The sequence below is a fragment of the Mirounga leonina genome, unplaced genomic scaffold (genome assembly GCF_011800145.1).
Source record: "Mirounga leonina isolate KUSES-001 unplaced genomic scaffold, KU_Mleo_1.0 Mir_366, whole genome shotgun sequence".
Lineage (NCBI taxonomy): Eukaryota > Metazoa > Chordata > Mammalia > Carnivora > Phocidae > Mirounga > Mirounga leonina.
In genome coordinates, this window is record NW_023270709.1 from 28814465 (window position 1) to 28820865 (window position 6401).

The following is a 6401-nucleotide window of genomic DNA, read 5'->3' on the forward strand; positions in this document are numbered from 1 at the left end:
GGCAGATGAGGAAGGTCTCCACACCATTAGCCACCAGGGAAAGGCAAATTACCAGCACAAGATGTCGTTATATACCTATCAGAACAGCTAAAATAGATCCTGACACCCCAGATACTTAGGAGGCTGTGTACATGGCTGGGGGGAGTATTACCCCGTGTGGCTACTCTGGAAAGCTGTTTGGCAGTTTCTTTAAAAACTAAACGTGAAAGGACCATGCCACCCAGCAGTTGCACTCCTGCCTATTTATTCCAGAGAAATGAAGGCTGGTATTTATACAAAAACTTGTACACAATGGTCTGCAACAGTTTTATTCACCGTAGTAAAAATCTGGAAACAACCCAGATGTCTTTCAGTGCGAGGATGTTCAAAGTGTGGTAAATTCACACCATAGAATACCACTCGGCAATAAAAAGGAACAAGCTACTGATGCCCCCAACAACCTGGATGAATCTCCAGAGGATTGGGGTGAGTGTAAAAGCCAAGGGCAACATCTCAACAGGTTACATGCTTGCTGAGCGAGTCCGTTTACGTCCCATTCTTGCAATTGCCAAGCAGATCAGCGGTTGCCGCCTGTGGGGAGAGCAGGAAGGTGGACGGGGCTAGGAAAGGTCAGATCAGGGATCCCAGCGGTGACGGAAATGTTTTGTGTCTTGACTTGATCAACAGCAGTATCCTGCTGGAGATGCTGCACTGAAGTTTTGCAGGATGTTACCACTGGGGGCACCTCGGTAAAGGTGCCTAGTTGGGACCTCTGTGTATTACTTGTAACTGCACGTCTAACAACTGAAAATTAATTCAGAGAAGGTGGAGGTCGGGGGCTGAAAAGGGGCCATTTCTAAGGACGCTCAGCATGCAGAGCGCGGAGAGGAGTGGGGGGAGCGGGGCCCCAAGGACCGGAGGGACTGTCCAGGAAGCGAGCCTTGCCAGAGTTGGAAGCCTGCGCACAGTTAACGTTAGGGCCACAACGGACCAAGGCTCTGAGGCTGGAGGGTCATAGTGTCGGGACTGGAAGGCCGACCTCCGCGGAGGGGGCGCGGAAGCGGCGACAATGCTGCCCCTGCAGCGCGCTCGGCGGCGGGTGGGGGCAGAGCCTGGGCGAGTCCGCAGGGCTCGTGTCCTTCTCCGCTGCAGGGAGACGGAGGCACCGCGGAGTCTGAAGAGAGGCCGACGCGGGAGGGAGCTCGCAGGGCAGAAGGGAGCGGGCCGCGACCCGAGGGAACGGGGCGCCCCGGAGGAGAAGGCGGAGCCCGCGAGTGAGGGGGGCGGGGCAGGGCGGCCCCGGCGGAGTCGGCTCCCTCCCGTCGCAGCCCTGCCGCCCGCTCCGGTCCCGGCACCTGCCCTGCTGCCCCCTTCGCTGCCCGGTCGCTCTCCGGAGCCTGGGCTCTGCGCGGAGTCTGCGGGTGGGGGGCGGGGGGCGGGGCAGGGCGGCCCCGGCGGAGTCCGCTCCCTCCCGCCGCAGCCCTGCCGCCCGCTCCCGTCCCGGCACCTGCCCTGCTGCCCCCTTCGCTCTTCAGAGCTGCGTGGGTTTGCCGGCGGAGCGTGGGGCGCAGAAGACCCCACGTTAACCCTTCCTCAAGTCCCCGGAGGCCCGTCCGGGCGGGGACGGGCCTGGGCAGAACCGGACGAGGCGGGGCCCCCGTGCGGGAGGAGCTCCACGCGCGAGACGGCGGGGCCGCGGCGCCGGCGGAGCCCGGGCGGGAGCAGCGCTCAGCACGGCCTTCCTGGGCTTGCGTCTCTGGGAAAAGGGCCGCGCTGCCTTCCCGGCTCTGTCCGACGCAGGCAGGGCCCGTGTTTCCAGGACCACGGGATCTAAAAGGGCGCCCCCTGCCGCCCAGGCCCGGGGTCGAACCCGGGCCTCCAGAGCTTCGGTCTGACGCCCTCCCAACCGAGCCATCTCGGCCCCGCCCCCGCCGCGCTCAACGAACTCGGAGGACTTCGTCGCCAAGTCTTCCTACCCAGCGCGCGTTGTTTACGTAATAAACAGCGCGACGGGCCCTCGGAGGGAACCGGAGATAATCCGAAAACGGTTTTCCTCTTCGAACGGCTCACCGGTCGCTGAGAAACACAGGAAGACCGGCGCAGATGGCCGTCGTGAGACCCGCCCTGAGGACCCTGTCACACCCGCCGATTCTCGGCGGGCCCAGGTGCCCCGCGGTCGCTGCGGCCGCGGTCCCAGGCGGCGGTCGGTCTGCAGCCCGGAGCGGCTGCGCGCGGAGCCTGTAGGCCTGTTCAGAGCGGCCTCCCAGCACCGTCCCTGGTGGTCTAGTGGCTAGGATTCGGCGCTCTCACCGCCGCGGCCCGGGTTCGATTCCCGGTCAGGGAATGTGCGTTTTTGCTCCGCGGGCCCCGGGAATCCTGTAAAGACGCGGCGTTAAATCGTGTGGGACTTAACTCTTAATTTTCACACGGGGCGTCTTGTGCTTAGAAAGTCTCCAACAGGGTTCATACTCCAAGTGCAAAATGGCAGGCAACGGAATTGCTCCGAAAGTGTAATTACGGAGCACTTGCCCCGGCTCGAGCGCGAGGCCGCAGGACTGAGTCGGTTGGGTGGCCCCGTGAGCGGGGAATTTCGGAGAGAAGCGGTCACCCGCAGGCTTGTTCGCGAGGAGCAGAGCGCCGGGAGGACGGGTAGGAGGAGAGGCGGGCCGGGGAGTCAGCTGGCGGGCGCGGCGGCAGGTGCCCGCGGGGTCGCCCGGAAGCGCCCAGGCCCCCGCCCCGCCGGGCCGCCGCCCTGCCCCGCACGCTGGCGGCGGCAGCAGCCCGAGGCGGGTCCGGGGACGGGGAGCTGCTGTGCGACACCGGACGCCGGCACGCGCGGCCTCAGCATCCCTGAACGCGCACCCGCGAGAGCGCCGTGCTGCCGCCGGGACTCTGTCGGGGTTCCGGGTCTCTCTGGGCTGCCAGGCCCCCGTCTGAGCGCCGTGGCGCGAATCTTCGCTCTTTGGTTTGTTTAAATAGCAGCCACATTGGATTGCTTATTTCCTTCTCATTTCTCATAAAAGTTCCAAGCACGTTTGACCTCTCTGCAAGCTGCCAAAGATCCTGGGGCCTCTGATCTCACCTCACCAACAGATGGGGACATGATCTTTACATGATCATGTTAAATGAAGCAGTAGTCTTTTTCTGGTTAATTGCACATTCCCTGTCTCCCCCTCCCCTCCCCCACATATAAATTCATGATTTCCTAAACCTCTGTGCGCTGGGACACTCCTTTGTCATCTTGCCAATACTCTCCTTCAGTTAATAAACTTTGACACGTGTAAGATTCAGTTGTCTAGGAAATTTGCCTACGATGGACCTGGGTGCTAGGCTTGGCACTGAGTATATGTACAAACCCCAAATCCACAGGTTGCAGTCTGGCGGGTGAACAAAACGACATCTACTGTGCTAAGATAGAGATTAGGGAAGTATTTTTTTTCTCCGTGGAGAAAGAGTAACAGCCTATAACGGAAGGAGAAAAATCAAATAGCTTTCAAAGAAGAGTTCCTTGTCTCTAATTACCTTTATGTGGAGAAGTTAAAACAAAAACAAAAACAAAACAACATTAAGCACATTCAGGGGTCCCACCCAGACTGCTCCCCTACAAAGAGATGTAAAAGGAAATGAAGCAAAGGGTTGTTCCTACATACAGAGAAGACAAAATATGACAACACGAAAAGATGATGGTGCTCAGGAAGCAGTTGCTATCAGGCCTGGAGGGCTGATTTCTCGTGAAAGGTTAGGCAGAAAGACACAGAGCAGCTTCAGTATATACTGCAAGTTGACAGACTGTACTGTCCGAAGCTGGCACTTGGTCAGTCCTGCTGAATGAGTGAGTGGACTGCTGATACAGTTCCTTTCTCTCAACTTGCTTCCTCATCATACGTTTCCCCCTCTGAGTTCATCATGCAGGAATGCAAACATGAGAGAGAAAACTCCTTCCTGGACTGATGTCTTGATGGACCACAATGAAGTTTGGGAAGCACGGACTCAACACCTAGCAGGAGGGTACTCTTGCTCAGTGTCTCTGAGGGTTAAAATGGTCACCAAGTGGTTGGTCTGTACCAAGCTCTGGCCATCTTGCTCTCAAAGATCCAGAACCCGTGGGAATACACAGTCCTGACAGTGGAGAGGAGTCTGCTGCTGTGGTAGGGATTGAGGAGAACGAGGCCGAGAGCCCAGGTGAGGACAGCAGACGCCGCAGGTAAGAAAGGAGGCTCCCAGCTTGGAATACAGGGAGGAACAGGGGACAGTGAGGCTTTGGAGAGGAGGAAGAGAAGGGGGTGACTGTGTTGCTTTTGCTCTCTTGATAAAAGATTATCCCCAGGAAAGAACGTTTGGTAATTGCTAAAGTATTGCAACTAAGGATGAGATACCAGTGAATCAATTTGTGACCTTTTAAATTATTTATTTTTTGTAGCCACACTAACACTTTATTGATTATTCATCCATCTGTCCTCCTCCTCCCACCTGCTTCCCAAGGAAATCCTGTCTCATTCCACACAGTCACTGGCTGTTTCATGAACCACCTTCTCTCCATTGAAAGGAGGGAGGAAGATGGACAAACATGAACCAGCCCCACAGATGGCACCTCCTCAGGGAGGGGTGGGCAGGGCTCTCTTTGGGCAACTTGTGACTCTGAGTTGTGATCCTGGGGTTGTTTAAAAAATGGAATGGAAAGCGATAACGCCATGACCAGGATGTGAATGTACCCAACGCCACTGAACTCAACACTTGTAAATGGTTAAAATGCTAAATTGTAGGTGATGTCTATTTTTAACCACAACTTAACACCACAAACGCCCTGTCCTGGGCTGGGAGTAAGGGCGTTCCTGGCTCTGGTGGGAGAGGGTCCTGTCATCCACAGGGTGAAAAGCCAGGCTTCAGCCATCTGGAAAAGTCTTCCCCTGCAGGTGGACGAACATTGTCAGCGACGGAGGTGCAGGTGCTCTCCTACGTGGTGAGGCTGCTGAGAACTCTGCAAGCGAGGTATCAGGCCAACATTTCCAAGGGGCTTCCCTGGCTCCCTAAGCCAAGCTGCCTGGTCATATCTGAGTCTATGCGGGTCTCCCAAAGATGGCATTCCGGTCAAAGCCCTGGTGACATAACCGATGCTGCCCTGGGGCTCCTGGGCCTGGGGGGGGGGGTCTGAAGTGGGCGGCGCTCCTGGGCCCCTTCATGCTTATGTGGGAGGCGCTCCAGTTTGAACCTCATAAGGAGCAAATCTGGGACGTTTCATAGGAGGCGGCGGCCTGCGAAGACCGAGCAGAGAGAGCTCTGCAGGTGCTGGCGGTGAAGAACGGAGACGTGGCAGAAGCGGCGCGTGCCAGCCGGGAGGGCCGGGCCGGGCGGGGAGGGCGCGGCCCCGAGGACACCCCGGCTCTGGCGTCCGGAACCGCGAGCGCGCGGTCCGGGCTTGCGGTAATTCGTTACGGCGCAGGGCAATCCAGGGCAGTTCAGGTGGGGATTTGTAAGGAAGGCCAGTCTTCGCTGTAACGTCCGCTAAATACATGCCTTGAATTACTGAGGGTGAAGGGTCGATCGCAGAAACGGCAGCTGCTAACTTTACTGCCACCTTATTTCTGACATAAAACACGTACCGCGCGTTCTCACGGCTCAACGTCCCCGACCGCGTGCCAGCGTCGGGTCGCGGCAGCCCCGCGCCTGCGCAGAGGAGACGCGGCGCCCACAGCCGACGTCCTGCGCTGTGACGACATAAGGATGCGACGCAGCCGTCCGGCCGCTCGGTTGGGCGGGGCTCCCGGCGCCGCGCGCAGTGAGGGAAGCCGCCTGCGTGCGCGAGGGCGGAGGCTGTGGCGCGGAGGTGTTCGTGTCTCTAGGGGGCGTGAGGGAGGACCTGGGCCGGAAGTGGTAGCGTGGCCGAGCGGTCTAAGGCGCTGGATTAAGGCTCCAGTCTCTTCGGGGGCGTGGGTTCGAATCCCACCGCTGCCAAGGTTTTTTCCTTCTTCGCGCCCCGTGTGGCCGCGTCCTCCAGTCAGACCCCCTGTTCTGCTGGGACCGCTGTTTGCGCAGGGTCGGGAGGGGGCCGCCCCGGAACGTTCGCCCACACGGTCTGCTCGTCCACGAGGACAGGCCGCTGCAGGCCCCCGGCCGACAAGTGCTTTTGCGCACGCAGCCCTGGACGTCACATCGCCGCAGTCCCCTCGGAACTCGGGACCGAGCCTCCCGCGCCTGCGAAGTTGCTGATCTTCCTGCAGCCTCTGCCGCGGCCTGACCGCTGTTTGGGACCCTGTCATGCAGATCCGAGGAGACACACCGCGGAAAGCGCGGGTGCTGGTCCCACGACTGCGGACCCCCGGGACCGCCAGGTGCCCCCCAGCTCAGGGTGCCCCCAGCGCGGGTGCCCCCCAGCTCCGGGTGCCCCCAGCGTCGGGTGTCCCCCCCAGCTCCGGGTGCCCCCA

At 59.5% G+C, this 6401-nt stretch overlaps 2 non-coding genes across 2 annotated transcripts; both read left to right on the forward strand.

Annotated features, from left to right (window-relative positions):
• Positions 1 to 2251: 2251 nt before the first annotated feature.
• TRNAE-CUC lies at positions 2252 to 2323 on the forward strand. Its single transcript has one exon. It is a non-coding gene; the product is annotated as a tRNA-Glu (tRNA).
• A 3526-nt stretch (positions 2324 to 5849) lies between these two features.
• On the forward strand, positions 5850 to 5931 carry TRNAL-AAG. The gene has a single exon. It is a non-coding gene; the product is annotated as a tRNA-Leu (tRNA).
• The last annotated feature ends 470 nt before the right edge of the window (positions 5932 to 6401 follow it).